Genomic DNA, 18,579 nt, shown 5'->3' with positions numbered 1-18,579 from the left:
GCCTTTAAGCACAACGGAGCCAACATTGGCATGCTCTAGAAGTGTAAATAAATAGGAGTGACTGACACGATCAAGCTTTAGCAAGGTCTACCTGGAGCATTGCAAGCTGTTCAGTGGAACCGTAACAGTATTGAAGGAGTGTACGGGCGATATGTATGTTGGTTTGAATAGATCGGCCCCCAATTCCACACGTCTGATGGGAACCAATGAGAATTGACATCGCAAATTGCAATCTATTCGATAAAACTTTTGCAAAAATTTTATAATCCACGTTTGACAATGTGATTGGTCGGTAGCTTTCAACAGAACGCAGTTTCTCCTTATCTGAACTTTTTGGAATTAAAACTGTGTGGGTTTTGCAAAAAGATTGCGGAAGGGCGTCTACCTCTAAACTTGTAATAAAAATGTCCAATAATATGGGGCTGATAATTGATTTGAAAGCTTTGTAAAATTCACAGGAAAGTCCATCAGGGCCGGGTGTTTTCGACAGGGGCAGCTGATCAATAGCTAGCTCAATTTCTTGTATAGTAAGGGTATCACTAATGAATGCACAGTCATCATCCTGTAAAGGTTTTACAAGAGACACAAAACTCTCTAAAACTTATTGATTCACTCAAAGAAATGAAAGCATAGCAACCATATATACAGAAGGAGGTCCCAAAGCAGCGGGGCATGCGACATGATAGGCGAGAACTGTGACGTCATGTTTGCTGGCGGGGATAGTGGGTCCGGCCATCATTTAAATGTTCAGCTTGATTCGCGGCGTATGTTTGTTTCCAGATACCCAAACCTGGTGAGAGGCCCTTTAAATCGAACGTAGGTGTTCATCCCCTGTAGTGCAGCAGAGTCATGCAGTGGAGTAGTGCGCTGTCTGACTAATTTACTGAGTTTGCATGTTTACGCTTGCGATCTGTGGCGCACCGGCCTGCTTCACCGACGTATATAGTATGCACTTAAAGCAAAGCAGCGCGTTTTGTTTATACAAGGGTTGTTTGAGGAATTAAAAGTTGCATGTAGGTTAGTTGGTTCTTGAATACGGATGGGGAACAGCGCTGCATAGTTCTTAGAAGACACACACGTGGAAACGCGACGACGTTTGAGCACCCAGTAAATTTTGCGACATGATTCTTTTCGCACTTAATAGTTCCGACACGCATCGCCACTGGGCAACTGCTACAAGCCCCCAGTCGTGCCGCAAGACTTCAAACCACATGCGTTTCAGCCGTGGCACACGTCTTCATAATCCTTTGAGAGACATCGTGCAAATAAAGAATGACAGCCGTCCTCTACCTGCTTGATAAAACATCCTCGATGCCTCGCTTAAGCTTCGATTGCGCTGACTAGAGAGACAGAGAGGTCTGCTGGAACCACGACACGCGTGCCTAACACCTTTCGCTCGAACAGGGTTGAGGCACGGTAATCGCATCTGGCTTTGCTCAGACGCTTCCCGCGTCAGTGAATCTGTCGATAGTTTAGCAGCGCACTTCGACAGTATCCTGTATACTCAAAGTGACGTATCACTGTCACCGCGATGTGACAACTCGGGACAGTTGCTCACGTACCGGTAGACTCTCTACACTTACAAGTCATGTAGGGCAAAGAGTAGCTATGTACCTGCCGTTGTTAACGACCAATCCCAATGAAGAGCTTACGCATTACAGTAGACGTTCGCAGGAAGCAGATACGATTTCCGTCAATATCATAATCAATAGAATATCTACGGTAAGAACTCATCTATATAACTTCCCCTGAAAAAAAGCTGGGAGAAGTCTGAAGATTGAAACGGCTAAACAAGAGTGAGTACATTAGCTTTGCGCAGAGACGGTGTCGTACCCTATGAAGTTCTAAGGGGCGACTATTGCTAGGTGAAAAAAAAGAAAAAGTACATTAGCCCTTGTGCCACTGAATAACAAGATAGTATACCTTCCAGAGAAAGGAAGAGTGAAGTGCAAGGTAAAGAACCTCGGATTTTATTCTCAAATAATATGACCTAGAAACATAATATAAATGGGAGTAAGTTAAAACCAGGAGGCGAGATCGAAAAGCTGGAAATTGGTGGTAGCAGTATTTTCAATCGTTGCAATGGTGGGACTCTACAGAAATTGCAAAGAAGTGAATGAGAACAATACAGCATCCTTTCTTAAAGTATGGAGCTACGCAAAGAAAGAGCATGCGTATATAAGCAAACTTTTCTTGTCCGTTTGTCTATGCTTGTTCCACTTGGCATTTCGTTGTCCATTCAACAGAATCTATAACAAGAACTTTCATACAGAGCCTCCCATTTTCCGGTTTTGCTAGTCACTCGACTTCTGTTGAGTGCTGTGCGATTAAGGGTACCTTGCAGATTTTATCGAGATGACAACTTCACAACTACAAGACAAAGCTCCACCTTGAGCACAGTATAAAATGAGGAATACAACGCGCCTTGCAAGCTAAGTTGCAGGCTAAATGAGCGGATTGAGATAGCGCCAAAGTGGCGGCCTCTGCAGCAACGTGCGTGATGCCTATAGTACAACTCTTTCGCACAATGTGAGGAACAAGGAGACGAAGACAATAAGAAAGGAAAAACAGCTTCGAAAGTGAACAAAGATATGCCGAGACATTGACGAGACGCTTCTAAAAAAAATGTGTGAAAGCCTTGTTGCACATGAGCACGGACATTCCGTCCGTGAACTGAATGCGCCGTGGCCGTAAATCATGCCTTGCAAGTGCGCTTGTGTGTGCATTGACGCCCCTTCCCTCGGTGCGGCTCTTCTGCCGCCTGCTGCTTTCGCTTGCTTCCTTTTTTTGTAACTGTCGCGCCTTTTTCGTAGCAGCAACAGGCGGCAGGAAGAAAAGCGCGGCCCGGCTGATGCCTGGAAAGACGTGCGCTCATAAATACGCGGCCTAGGAACCGCATTCAGCTGGGGCAGCGTCACGCGACGAGCCTTCCAGCGCAGCGAGCAACATGGCCGGCGGCGCCACCGCGGGCCGAATACGAACTTCCTCGCCCGCTTGACGTCGCGGTGTCTTCGCATCGTCCCTGAAAACACAAAGGATAAAGATTGCTACGCCGAGAGAGAGATGATAACTGCAAAATGTATCAGTCACAAATCTTAACTTTTCTTTTTGTCTCTTTTTACACATATTCTAAAGAGAAAAACACTTTAGGCCACTTCCATTCCGGGTCTAACTCGTAAGTGCGACCTGCCAGTGAATGCAATCAAACAGTCAACCTTGTCGCACCTCTACCCTACATACATAGATTGTATTAAAGTCAGGTACAGTTCGTGTAAGAATGGGAGCTCTTCATCGACGTCCTTTATACCGGTATATCAAGGGCCAAGAACATTTAGGTTGTGACATTTACGACGGCAGAGCTGTGTGCTATACTTTCCGCATTACGTCTCATATGTTCACACTCAGGACAATTTCAGTGGGCGATTCTGAGCGATTCCCAAGCTTGACTGTTGTCCATAGAGCTTGGGGACACTAAACAATGCGTTAATATACGAAATACAAAAGGCTTGCGCTACAACAAAGGGTCTTCTCCCTGATATCGTATTCCAGTGGATACCAAGTCATTGCAAAATTACAACAAACGTCACGGCAGATAACATGTGCTCGAAGCTGCGAAAATGGAGTACTATCGCTATACTAACCCGTCGCGGCGAGTGATGCGCGTGTCTTTTAAGCAAACTCTGTTGTCGAATGTGCAGGAAAACTTGGTTCACAAAACGGTGCGAAAATGTCCAGATTATATGTGACAGACCCTAACATGCAATTCACCATACCTATACAGATCAGTCGCTCAATAGAAACAATTCATAGACTTAGAATTGGCACCGCCTATACTGAATGCTTCTTATACAAGATAGGAAAAGCTGACAGTACTGTGTGCTTTTGGGAGAAGGCTGACGAGGACATAAAGTATCTGCTATTACACTGCAAAAACTATTATGCTCCCCGCAAGAGGCCTTTTGCGAAGATACATGATTTGGAGAGGAAGCCAACATCACTAGACTAAATCCTGAGCGCGTGGCCATCAGAACACTTGCAACCCAGCGCAGCACAAGCTTTATTACAGGTTCCTGAAGAATCCAGTATATCGAAAAGTTACAAAATTTTATTATTCTAACTTTGATCACAACGCTGTATCTGTCTAAGTACATTTTTCCCCAACATTTTCATGTACAGGGCGTCCCATCTATCATGCACCAAGACTGAAAAATGTGCAAATACCCCGTGTTTGGAGACAATCAAAGAAATGTTGTTTGACGTCGCTTGGAGATACTCAGATAATTTTTGCATTATAATTTTTTGCAAATTTATCGAAAAACACTTGGGCGACACTTCAAAAACATCACACCCGCCGTGGTTGCTCAGTGGCTATGGTGTTAGGCTGCTGAGCACAAGGTCGCGGGATCGAATCCTGGCCACGGCGGCCGCATTTCGATGGGGGCGAAATGCGAAAACACCCGTGTACTTAGATTTAGGTGCACGTTAAAGAACCCCAGGTGGTCGAAATTTCTGGAGTCCTCCACTACGGCGTGCCTCATAATCAAAAAGTGGTTTTGGCACGTAAAACCCCATAATTTAATTCTTAAAAACATAACGTTGGTGACGAAGTCTTGCAGCGTCGGCCCTCTCTTGTTGCCCTCTCCAACCGTGGAATTCCAAGACCCAAATCGCAACAGTGGATTGCAGTTGCAGGATTTAGAACCTGGATTTCAAAAGTTGGATGGCAACTGTGGGATGGGACTGAACCTGGATCTCAACATCCGTAATCCCTGTGCTTAATGCGCTGTGGTTCACCTGTCTTCTTTTGAACTTACCATGTTTGCATCAAGGCAATTCTATTTCGTGGAAGTGCTACAAACAGGCTTAACTATTGAAGACCGGACGATCCGGTTCCCCACTCGGTGTCGTATGTGGTGATATCGATGATGTGGAGCATTTAGTCTGGTTGTGCCCCAGTTCGGCGAGGAAAGAAAGACCTTGCTTCAAAACCAAGATGAGAGCGGTCTTCCACGCTTGAGCTTTTAAGGCGTAGTGTTTCCCGAATGAGCCGGAGTAATCAGGAGAGGAATCCTACGCATGTCGATTGCCTTCCTCTAAGACACCTAGTTGATGAACGTTTGATAAAACACCCGTGCTATACAAAATGCTGGCCAAGCACGCCAGGGTAACCCTATCGGCTTCAACACCATCATCATCCTTTAAAACTCTTGCGCATGTTTTACGAAGACATGCAGCTATATTTGTTTTCTCCCAGTTTAAAGAGACGGTGTATTGTAGTGCTTAGTTCTTCACCGTCATTTAAAATTAAAATGCCGACCTGGCTACGAGCCCGGTATAATACAATAGATCGGTGATAGGCTACACGGCAGGCGACAAAAAATAATTTTAATGGAAGAAAGCGAACTCGTACATAACTGTATCGTGTCTCGAATTTTGTCTTTTTCTCATCTAAAGCAGAAACAGCAAACGTGCCCTGTGGGCTTCAGAGAACGAATCATATGATAAAACTTCGGCAGTAAGAAAGACGAAAGTAATAATGACTTTTACGAGAAATCGATAGCAGCGCCACTGTACGATCACTGATGGGTAACCGATGGAAACGATCGCTATGTATGCTTAATACGCACAGATAAAGCCAAAAGATAATGGCAACAAGGAAGTGTAGGGGAAATTACTTGTTCATTTTAATTGAAATGTAGCAATTACAGATAAATGAAAATGAAAGAGAACGAAAAAACAACTGACCGCAAGTGGAATACGAACCCACTTTTTCGCATTACGCATGCGATGTTCTTACCAATTGAGCTCAGCACCACGGCGCCGTTTTCCCACCCAGAGATTTGTTTGTGACTTGCCATAAACGGGGCCCCTCAGTTCCCCTTCTTCTTGTTCATTGATACGGACAGGTGATTGAAGCTATATTAAGAGGGCGATGTCCACATGGTTTCATAAGGTTCGAGAGGCTACCGTAACATACACTGATAATGATTAGTTTTCGCAAGATGTTTCATTATCTCGAGATAAGTAATTCATACTGCACGATTAATTTTTTTCCCCTTCGTTATATTGTTTGATTGAAGAAGAGCACAAAGCGGCTACACGAGAAACTTGAGACTTGAGAAAGTAAGAATAAAAAATTGAAAGCGACTGCGCTTGTTCCAAAGGTATGTGAAATTGAAAATTAATAATAATTAATTCGCATTTGCTATTGTTCAATGTCATAGATTTCAAGCATATTTATTAACTATTTATCGACCGTTTATTGCTTACTTTATGAATGTACGAATGCTTGCTTTTAATTGCAATGTCTTCTAACAAATCCCTAAAAATATTGCAACTGACGCACACTGGTTATTGTGTACTCAGTATTCGACGCCCGCCTGCAGATCGACATAACCTCTTCCATCACCTCCCGGTTGTCGAACTACCTAAGCGATGGATCTTGCTTTGTGAGCAATAACGGAGGAAGTTTGGTTCTCTAGGTCACTAGCGGATTTCGTGAAGGATTAATTCTTGACCGTTTTATTATTTTTCGTAAATGCCAATTCGCCGACACTTCAAACATTATTTATTCTTCCTGTATGCTAACGACCTAAAAGTATTTAAGACTGCCAACAGTGTTCGCGACTGCATTGCCTTCTGAAGAGACATTTTCTCACTGTCAAGATGCTGCAGTGTCCATAAGGTGCTCTTAAATGTTTTTCCAAAGTTGTGGTGGCGAGTCTTTTATTTAGTCATATTTATTTATTTATTTATTTATTTATTTATTTATTTATTTGCACAACACTGCAGGAAGCAGTGCTGCCCAAGTAGGAGAAGGTTACAGGAGATGGGTTCACAATAGTTTTGCAAATAATCATGTGATGTGAATTTAACAACACTTTGAGGTAGATAATTATACTCTTCACTCATAGATGGAAGAAATGATTTCTGAAAATTTTCTGCGGGCAATGTATGCTTGTACTAGAATGAAAAATACGCGATGACCTGTGTGAAGCGTGAGAAACATATGGCGCATTAGCCAAACCAGTTTGCTTATGGAGCACCAAGTAGGAAAATTGGAGCCTGGCGATTCTACGGCGCACGTGAAGCGGATACAGTCCGAGTTTGCCTAACACACCAGAAGCAGATGGTGATGTTCGGTAATCTGAGAAGATAAACCGTGCACCCGGGCGCTGGATTGGCTCCGCTTCGGCAATTTTCTTATTCAAGTGTGGGTGCCATGCTATTTAGGCTTACTCTAGAGCTGGGCGTACGATGCAGCAATAAGCGTGAAACTTGCCAGTTGGTGCAAACGTCTTTAATATCCTACGTAGAAAGCAAAGTTTTTTTTTAAATGTTTTGTTGCATACGTTATCAATATGAGTGTTCAATCTCAGGTTGTTGACTGCTAAGCGTCAGTATTTACCAGAAGTAACAGATTTAAGGTCCCGATAAGGTTTCGAAGTATAAGGTAGTGCCTTTCGTTTCGTAGCTTTCTCATTGACACTTTTTTATAAAAACTTTTTCTAAATTCCTCTTTTGCCGCACCAGTCCGCCAGCTTACAAAGATTGTTATTAAGTGTGTCCTGGCATGAATACCTCTTCACAACAGAATAAATGACACAATCATCTGCAAACAACGTCATCTTGATATTGGCAAATAATGTAAACAGACTATATATATATATATATATATATATATATATAGTGGCGTCGAAGAAAGTTGTTAGGCAACCCATCAGCACCAGTTTTTTTTTTTTTTTTTTCAATATTCAACATCATACAGAATATTCGCTCGCGATCAAACACAACATCGGGAATTACGTATGATGATTTTAAATTGGTCTTATCTCGGGCGCTGAGAATTGAAGGCCGAGTGAATGTTTTATAAAATTAATTATTAAATTCATTAACGATATCTTCAAAAATAGAGTTCACTTTGCTGTTTATTCTTAGCTGTTCAACACATCGTATTGAGTCGGACAGAAAAGGCCAATACTCACTTGGGGAGCTTATTTAAAAATGTAATCATAATCTGATTATAGAATTTGTCACAAGCGTTGCGTCATTTGACAAGTAAAGCGCCCTTTAAAGTTGGGAACTTGGTACCTGTTCTGACGTTTTATATTCTACGTTTTAAATGAACGAATTATCTGGTGATTTGTGGGTTACGACGCTTAGTTTTCTGTCTACACATTTGCATAAATCAAACAATGTAAGACTGAACAACACATTTAAATTTGTCCCAAAGAAACATGACGTCGTCATCATGGTTAAATTCATCAAGGGACAGGTGCAAACAATATAGAACAGATTCATCACCAGCAGATGGTAAATCTAGAAACGTGTGCGCAGGGGGTGTAACTTTGCCGCATGTTTGTATATTCAGATTCCCATGCACGAGCTTATGATCAGCTATGCCTTAAGTTGGGGTCACAGCAGAATCTTCCTAGAAGCCTTTGACGCGCACGAGATCAAGACTCGATTGCGTTACTTCTGTGATATGTGTGGTATACATTACAGCCTGTCTTAGCACAAAAAAAGAAAGTAAGTTCAATTTTTACACACTCTTCGACATGCTTCATCGGCTAGGATTGGTGACACTAAAGACCTTTGTGCACATTTTGACTGAACGTTAAGTTTCTCTGCACGCGTTAGACATGTGAAACACGTTAGGTATATGAGGCCTTAGTCAAGTGTGAATGGCACCGTAAGCCCGGCTCCCAATTGTTTTATTTTGCAAATGAACCAAGTTCACTGCAGTTTAGTTCAGCTCATTGCCTAAAGCTCCTTAACCAAGTACGATTTGGCTTGCCGCAAAGATCTCTCTGGCAGCATACGGCATTTTCTACGCAGCTTTCTTGTAGAAGTGTCTATCCGATGGTTCGCCGTGAAGAAAGATCTGCATTCTGCTCATATCGACATATTCAAAAGTTAATTTTCTGTTATCTGCAATGGTTTCAGAAATTATGTTGCATGATCAACTCATCTACACACCCTCCTCTTTGTCCCCCTATTTTTTGTCATTCTCTCCTATTCTTTCATGTCGTTTTATCCACTGCACTTGTGCTTCCTGTATGTTGTGCTTCGCGAGCTTTATGTACAACAGTACAACAGCTGTTCCCCCGTAGAGACTATTATTATTATTATTATTATTATTATTATTATTATTATTATTATTATTATTATTATTATTATTATTATTGTTGTTGTTGTTGTTGTTGTTGTTGTTGTTGAAAGGAAAATCTCGACTACTCTTCGCCATTTCTTGATACTTCATTGGTATCGTCTGTTCTAGCAGTTAGATAGAAAGGCATTTGCATGCATGGCACTACAGCGCTTCTTTCTCATGTGGGCCAGATGGAATTCTTCCATCAATGCTAAAAAAACATGCGGATGACTACTAGCTCCTTCTCTAACTTCTATTTTGAACAACTATCAGCATTAGAGAAATGCTGATAGTTCAAATCAGTATTAAAACAAATGAACAACGACTGCAGGCCAATATCTATTTTCGTTTAGCTTCCAACCTATTTGGAACTATCCTGCACAAAATTCCAGTATACACGGTTCGAACTTCGCTACTGGCCGAGCAGCACGGATTTTTTCCAGGCTGGTCAACAACCACACACCTTGCATCATTTTTGGCCTATGCCTCGCAGATAGTTCATAAGCGCGGTTATCTTGATTGCGTATACTGTAATCTCAGCAAAACATTTGATTTGCTCAATCACATATTAATCCGCGAACTATTGCTTTTTCACGTACCTATCTCTCTTTTCGGTCTACTGAAAAGCTATCTAATCAGCAGGACCTGTTTTGTTTGCGTCAACGTTCAACATTCCTGTACTTACGCTGCAATCTCTCGAGTTTCCCAGGATTCAGTTGTAGTACCTCTACCAATATTTGTCAATAACGTAAACACCGTAATCAAGCACTACCCTTTTTCTCTTATACGGTGGATGATATCAAAAAATTTATTTAGTCACCTGTATTCGCGATTGTGAACTTTTGCAAGCGGACATCGTTGCACCGAAGTACTAGTGTCGAGAGAACACACTCCTCTTAAACAAGGCAAAAAACAAAGGTAGTCTCGTACACTCGCAAGACCAGCGTGTCGGAACGGAACGAAAACAAAAACGAAAAACTAAACAAAACGATATTTTTGGCTGGAACAAAAACGCAACTGAAACGTTATTTATTATTTTGTTTCGGAGTAAAACCGAAATATTTTTATCGGTTTTCGGTTCAAGGGAAACTCGGCAATCCGAAACAACCGGCGTCAGGCAATGTCGGAATTAGCGCGTATATCTCAGGGGTCAGCATAAGCGCGTATCTCAGGCAGGCATAGTGTAAGCGATACCCGGTCGCGCTCTCCACTAATCTACGCCTGCCGCTCGGTGCACTAGCAGATCGGCATCCTAGCACATCCCAGGGTTTGCGTGCTGAAGAGCTTATTGTTTCCTTTGCTACTGGTTCAACGCCTTGCTACCGAAGTTTTATCGTTCGTATATGTCCGTTTAAGTTCGTTTCATCGGAACAGCGGTCTCGCCTTTCGGCGAGTGCACTCGATGACGTGCCGCTTCTGAGATCATGCTCAGTACCTTGACTCAAGGCACTGAGCGTGATCTCTGAATTCGTAATTCACAAATTTTTTTGAATCCCTAGACACCCCGAAAACATTTCTCTCACATACGGCGAGGCCTACCTGTACTTCATGAACAACGCGTGCCATCCAAAGTCCTGGCGCTTTTCCACTGCCGAGAGGACATCGAGGAAGCGGAAGATTTCTGCAGGAAGATTGCAGGCCAATAAACGTGCACAGGCTCCCTTGGTACGGATAGCATCATGCCGCATTCACGGGATTCACGCATGGACCTGCCTTTCACCACTGCTCGATGCGGCTCTTGCATTGTGTAATCAGTCGTCGTCGCCGCCTGGACCAGATGGTATAATCGTACCGCATCTTGTGCCATCTGGGTGAGCGAACACGAAATGCGTTGCTGGATATATTCAATGAATCATGGCGGGATGGAAAGGTTTCTCTATAGTGCAAGACAAACCGTATGGTACCGCTCCTTAAACCTGGCAAGTCACCACTAGAGCTCACGTCATTCCGGCCCATTGCGCTGGCTAGTTGCATAGGGAAGGTGATGGAACGCATGATCCTTGCCAAATTGGAGTGGTACCTGGAACGCTACAAAGTTTATCCAAATGCTATGGCCGGTTTTCGGCGTCTCCGCTGCTCCATTGATAATGTCATCGAACTGGTCACTTACGTCCAACATCAAAATATATGTAAATGTCTATCTGTCGCCATGTTTCTGGAGGTAAAATGAGCTTATGACAATGTTGCTCATGGCGCTATACTTGATGCTCTTGAATCGGTTGGTCTTGGTGGCCGAGTGTACCGGTGGACCCGCAACTACTTACACATGAGGTCTTTTATGTGCAGACTGATGACGGTCCGACCTCTCAAGACTACACACACCGTGGTGTTCCCCAAGGTGGCGTCTTGAGCCCCACACTATTCAATCTTGACCTTGTTGGTCTTGTGGAACGCATACCAAGTGTTGTCCAGATATCAAGGTACGCCGATGACATATGCGTGTGGACAGCAGGTGTAACACGTCCTCAGGTGCGCGCGAGGCTTCAAAACGCTGCGACTTCAAAATCGGCGTACCTTGGCGAACAAGGTCTCCAGATTTCACCTAAGAAATGTGCACTGGTCGCGTTTACGCAAAAGCCAATGATGTCCTACGCCATATTTATCAATGAGAAAAATTTATGTTACTACAGAACGCACAGATTCTTAAGGGTGATCACTGATCGATACCTTAGCTGGACTCCCAATGTGGCCTACCTGAAGAAACGCCTAACGGCCATGTCACACCTTTTCAAATTTCTTGGAGGGAAAACGTGAGGTACGTCAGTAACAAGCGATGTTAAAACTCTACAGGACGCTCTTTCTCTGGGATCTGAAGTACAGCTTACCTGTACTGAGCAATATCTGCAGAAGTAACATCCGCACAATTGAGAGTGCACAGGCGGAGGCACTCAGAGTTGTCTTGGATTTCCGCGCTGCACATCATCAGCAGAGACAATTATGTTAGCTCAAGATTACCCAGTCACAACTCATGTGATATTGGAAGTGCTCAGAGCACACATCAGGCACGTTGCCCGCGCCCGTTTCCACCACCTCGCCGCTACCGCCCAGTGCCTCTTTTTGCCATGAGATATCGAAGTACCATGACTGCCTCTCTAGATATAATACGCCTGCCGAGAGGCTCGTAGCACCTCCTTGGTGTTTGGTTCGCCCACAAGTTCGACTCTCACTACCGGGAATTCGAACGAAAGCAGGACTTTCGTCGCCAGCTCTCAAGCAGCTATCTCTACTCATGCTGCACGAGACATACAAGGACCATCTCCAGATTTACACTGATGGCTCGACAACTGTGGACAGATCTACAAGAGATTTGATCTTTGCCGAAAAAGCCATGACCATTCAGTTTAAAACATCTCACCGGACAACGTCAACTACTGCGGAGCTTGCTGCACTTCGCAGCGCACTTCGCATGATCCATAAAGACCTACCTCAAAGATGGAGCATATTCACCGACTCGAAGGCAGTCCTGCATTGTTTGCTATCCGCTCTACGTCGTGGAACACAAGACCAGCTTGTGCTAGAAATAAGGCAGTTATATCACCAGCTAGCAGAGAAAGGACATGAAATCACTTTTCAGTGGCTCCCAGCTAGGCCACTGCGGAATCAAGGGCAACGAAAACGCCGATGAAGCAGCCAGGAGGGCTCACGAAAATGCCGTGAAGGAACCGATCCCTCTATCAAGAACTGAGGCAACAGTAAAGCTTCGCATACTAGCGCGTGATGTCACACGATCCATGTGGAACAAGCCAGCTTTCCGACATACTCGACTGCACCGCCTGGACCAATCCCTCCGACTACGCATTCCATTTCGACTATCCCGAATCGAAACAACTGTTCTCTGCCGGCTATGGCTAGGAGTGTATTTCACGAATGTATTTACTTGCCGCATCGGAATGACTCACAGTGCTACCTGTGATAGTTGCGGCAGCGAGGAAACAATCTAACATATCGTCTGTCATTGTCCTCGCTACAGCTCCCAGAGATAGTCGCTCGTAACGGTGTTGGCACGCCTCGATGACCGGCCGTTTTCTGAGCAGACAATCTTGGAGTGCCGGCGGATGTGACTTTCACACCAGAAGGTGGTGAAGGCAATAATGAGGTTTCTCCGGTCAAGCGACCTGCCTGAACGACTGTGACACTCCTGCGTTCCTTTGTATGTGTGAGTGTTTCTATTTTTTTCTTTCTCCTCTCCCACTCTTTTCATGTGCGTGCATTTTTTAAAGATCTTTCTGTCTCCCCTCACCCCTTCCCCAGTGCAGGGTAGCAAACTGGATATCTATCTTCCGGTTAACCTACCTGCCTTTCTCGTCTCTTTTATCTCTCTCTCTCTCTCTTAATTCACTTACTTAGGAAAATAAATACTATGGTTTTATCATTACTTTGCTTCGAAAATTTTTGCATGTGAACCAAAACCGTTATGAACCATTACTGATCATTTTTTTTTTTAAGTTCCGGAGCAGAACCGGTACGCAACGTTCTTCAGTGGAACGAAACTAAAACCAGAACGAAAACCATGTTCCGACACCCTGTGCAAGACACACCAGGTTGTATTTGCTGAATGCGTCAAAAATGTTGCTTCGCCTCGCGATGGGAAAATCAGTGATCTTTGCGTCCTTTTTGAAGACGCACTAACGCTAACTCCTCACCTTAAGGCTATCATGCTACGAGCGTTCAAGTGCCTACTATTCGTCGGCTGTCCAGATCTTATAAACCATGGCTCTTTTCTCAAATTATACACCACTGTCTGTCGTCTAGTGCTGGGATACGCCTCGGCAATACGGGACGGCACTTGCAACACGTACAGTGACATTATCGAGAAGGTGAAAAGAAAGTACTTGTGTATCTACGCGCAATGTATTTCTTCCCAGGCTGGCAATCCTTTTTCTGACCCTAAACCCATGCGTCCACTTTCCACCCTCTGATCAAGGCGTGTTAAAGTGGTTCTTCTATTTATTCACAAGCAAACGAAACACCGAAGAATATGTTGCTCCGACCACATTTCCAAATTCAGACGAAAGGCGCGAAAACGACGACGACCCACAGATGGACAGACACGCACAAAGTGCTTCGCATTGTGTTTGTCGGACTATCGGCCAGATCACACGAACTCGCTATGTATATAATTCCGTACATTACGTTAGGTTAGGACATTAAGTTGAACCCCAATTACATGGGAGACATCAGGGAAATTATTATGTAAAAGAAACGTGGTAATATATAAAGGAGAGAGAGAGAGAGAGCATCAATTGTTAAAAGCAGAAGTGACTAATTATTGTTTGCTGTCTGCTCTTGTGTTGCGCTTCCTTTTTCTTCATAGAGGAAGTCAGAACGAGACGGATACCGCACGTTATCTGCGACTTGCTATTTGGTCCCGCAGGTATGAGCGACTGGACCCATTTATTCGTGTCATTTTAGAATAGCAACTTGATTGCATAAGTCATGCTGCCACTTTGTGGAGGCACTTGAAAAGGACGCCCGAACAGGACGCATGCCCTGCATGCGAGCGCGCAGAGGCCGCACAATGCAATGATCGTAGCATGGCGGTCATTTTGCGACGCAGCTTCAAGGCAACACCACGTTTCGCCGGGGCAAGCCCTACTTTTTTGTTTTGTTTTTGTGTTCCTTATTCACTCTCGTCTCTTTCCCAAAAGACCGTGCGCTTATGCTCGCTCCAGTGCAAACGTTTCCATCCCGCTGTTGCGTAATTTTTTTTTTTTTTTCGGGACGTGCGCCCGGGGGCCAAGCAGGCGTTGCGCACCTCCTCCCTACCAACAGGGGACCTCAGAGCCGCCATATTCCGGCACCGCAGCGACGTAGGCCGCCGCCGCGCCTAGCGCAGAGCAGAGAGGAGAAGGCCCGCAGGTGGCGTCACTCACGACCTGTTCTCCCGGTAAATTACTTGGCGCAGAATTTATGAAAGATCCTTTCACGGGCAGCTCACGACGCGGGTTCGAGCCTCGACTCACCGGAGCCGTTCCTTTGAATAGGCGTCCAATGAAGCCCAGGCCCGCGGAACGAGCGTCGAGCGCTGTGGCGCTTTTGTTCGCGAGAGCTCCATTAGGCGAACTTGGCTCGAACCGCGTGCACTGGGAGGAGAGGGCGAAAATAAGAAAAGGAGAAAAAGCTTTCTCGAAAGTCGGGCCTGTTCCGAGTAGCCACGTGGGCAGACGTTCGAGCTCCGAGCCGCGGATGACGGCACTCGAACGAACGGAGTCGTGCCTGTTTTCTTAGCGTCTCAACGAGTAAAGCGAGCCTGTTACTAAGACCCTCAACATTAAATATACACGACGTCTTGTATCTGATGAATCGCCTAACACTGTCTCGTTCACCTTCCATCCGTTGCGAGTCTCAAGAATAAAGCTTTCCATCGGGACAGTGTCCGAGGGCATGTATATGGGCGTTAAACATTAGTGCATATTGCTTTCTAAATTCTTGCAATTTGTTTGCAGGTACGGAGCATGATTTAATTGTAAATGACGAGAAATTCTAGACAGGCTACCTGCGTACTAACGCGAAGTAATTAGCAGCTTTAGAGATGCACGGGATTTTTCACGCCGCAAGTTTTCTGATATCCAAAGGATGCATTTCACCAACGTGTAATAAAGGACCACGTCACATCTGAAAGCGCGAGTAATAAACTGCTCCTTTTGTATAGCCACCTGCTTTGTGCAACTTAGCCTACCTTTATAGAGGCAGAAACTCTACAGCTGATTTAGAATATAAATATTTCCAATTTGCAAATATTCAGGCGCACATGTGGATTATAATTTAAGTGCAGGAAATCTGCGTTGCGCAGAACCATCTATTTTTCAATAGAAAGGTGCTATCGCCGGTTAGGATGTGACCACTGCATTTGTATGTGTGTTGCAGTGTCCGTTTTCTGCATTTACCACTTTTCTGTGTGCTTTCCTCATGCAAACTAAGTTTGAGAACTTCGTCAGAGTAATAATCGAAATGCTTCTCTTTTCCACTCGAATACTCTCATGCTCGAGAACCTATCTCCAAGCAAGTGGTTATTTATTTAATGTGTTCCAGTGCCTAGGCATCCAAACTCATTGACTTGCTCTTAGATATTCCGTCAACTGTGGTAGCTATTGATAGCTCATGCGACTAAGAAGTATTCTGTCACATGCGTTTGATGTTCGTTTTTACGCATGTGTTGTCGTATTCCGCATACATAGTACGCATATTTATCGAGGACGAAAATTCGTGAGTGAAAGCTCTACAGTGGCATGCATATAGCCTCATTGGTACCTTCTTCACCTGTAGAGCAGGTGAAAGAGAGTGCCACCCTGGATACACCTCGGGCCGAATTCACAAAGCTTTTCGTTCGCAAGTGCTGTTTATAATTGGCTGGTTGCCTTTGCTAATAATATGTCCCTCATCACTATTGGCTGGCACGGACGCTTTTAGCGTAAGAATGTTTTTGTGAATACGGGCTCCGGTTCTTAAGGGGTGTTTTTTTTTTCGTCTGAAGTGATTCGAAGACTGCGAAAACCTCTGTAGTGCACTACTAAAGCCAACAAGCCAGTGCGCGATCACACAATGCTTTTTATGTTAAAATACCGCCCACGGTAACCACCTGCATGTGATACCTACCACAGGGGCGCAAGCTTTACCGATGCAACAATGTTGTAATATTACATGATAATTTCGCAAACTACCCATCTCGAAAGCATGACCTGTCTTCTCAACAATGTCACATTTCCATGTCGGGTTGTTGTTTTTTTACGAATATCTTCCGCTTCTCCCTGTCAATTAATCATTAATTCCTGAATAAGTTACTGATCAGTGCAAGTTGGAATTGCGAATCGATGGTAGCTTTCAGCCTAAATTCTGCGTTGAAAGCTATTATTACTCAACTTACCCGCTTTTCAATCTTCTTTGATATTGCCTTGCCACGTCTTCCTGGACCAACCATGTTCCTTATTGCCGTTAGAGTCAATAGTCATTGTCTTCCTGCCAACATAGTTCTCTTTCGCTCTAAATCTGGAGCCATATCCATGAGTGTGACCATTCCTCGAATGTATACCTGTTCCGCACTTCATCTTCCCTGTCACTCCACTTATTCATTCCGGCCATCTTCGCTTCGGGCTCTTAAATCTCCTGAATGTTAACTTCGTAATCACAAACGCTTTTGCGGGTCGCACTCGAACCGCTGTCTGTCGAGGTGAAATCATGGTGTTCTAACACGTCATAAAGGATGGAGCTACGTAGCCTCATGGCGCTTTGTCTTGCCTTTACAGTGAATTTGAGCAGTCTTTAAATTGAACTTTAGCAACTTTCAACATTGCCCTTGCGGTGAAATAAATTACACGTTTGAGTTAATAGCACTAAGGAACAAGGTTGAATTCATTCATCTACTTTTGAAATCAGTTTAGAATTTTGTGTAGAGAAGCGACATGCGAAGTCAGCATTACGAAATTATCTCATCGACGTAAATCTGCCGTTTGATGGGTGAGCAACCTCTAACGTCAGCGAAGAACTCAAGAGGAAAAAATCTGAATCCTACAAAAGCATCCTCCTAGCTCTGGTGCCGATCCGCCGTGTGAGCCGGGAAACAATGAAGCCATCCATCTCATCGTTTGAAATCCTCAAAAAAAAAAAAAAAAGGGAGGGCAGAGTTACGGCGCGATATGTACACGGAAAGTGAAGCCGCCTACCATTGCGCGTCCCACTTTTGAGGACATTGGAACGTGCTGACATCTCACGAAACGCCTGCGCAAGTGCGGAGTACGCCACACACGTTCGATGGAAACGTTTGCGGTTATTATATTTGTAGAGTGCGAGCTACGTTATCTTTCCAGGGACACTGGTATACCCCCACATTCATTAGTGTGGGAGCGAGGCTGAATGCAGTCTGCCGTTGGTTAAGTTGAGCTTTCGTTCGTATGTCTAATCTATACAGATCAACAATACGTGAAAGTATTGCCTTTGCATGACTTGTAGCGGTTCAAAGCATACTACAACTCTCTCTGCACCTGAGCATGAATGTGCTGAATGTTTCATACTACTTAGTGATTGTCTGTAAGATCTAGCATACATAATACACTTTCATCCCCAACTTCATTTCCCAAACAAGCACCGTTTAGAGGCTCTTGAAGCTTCGAAGCTTTGAAAGAAGCACATCGTGCGAAGCGGTCAGAAGGGTGTGCGAAAGAGTCCGTGGCTATTTATTAGCGCGTGGTTAATATGCAGGGTTGTGCGAATCGCAGCTTTTGAGACCGAATCGAATATGAATCGAATAGTTCCAGAAGCGAATCGAATCGAATATCGAATATTTTTCGAATAGTTTGCGAATAACTTACATCTTTCTCACCATTCATAACATTAGAAAAATTCGGTCCTTGCACTGCACATTATAAAGCATGCTTTATTAAAAACACAAACAAATAATACCCTCGCGGCCAAAGCATAAATGTCTGCGCTGA

At 44.2% G+C, this 18,579-nt stretch overlaps 1 pseudogene; it reads left to right on the top strand.

Annotated features, from left to right (window-relative positions):
- The first annotated feature begins 1,807 nt into the window (after positions 1–1,807).
- On the top strand, positions 1,808–1,983 carry LOC140215568 (U4 spliceosomal RNA; annotated as a pseudogene).
- The last annotated feature ends 16,596 nt before the right edge of the window (positions 1,984–18,579 follow it).

The sequence above is a fragment of the Dermacentor andersoni genome, chromosome 1 (genome assembly GCF_023375885.2).
Source record: "Dermacentor andersoni chromosome 1, qqDerAnde1_hic_scaffold, whole genome shotgun sequence".
Lineage (NCBI taxonomy): Eukaryota > Metazoa > Arthropoda > Arachnida > Ixodida > Ixodidae > Dermacentor > Dermacentor andersoni.
Note: the sequence above shows the minus strand (reverse complement) of the source record. Positions and strands in the feature narration are given on the sequence as shown.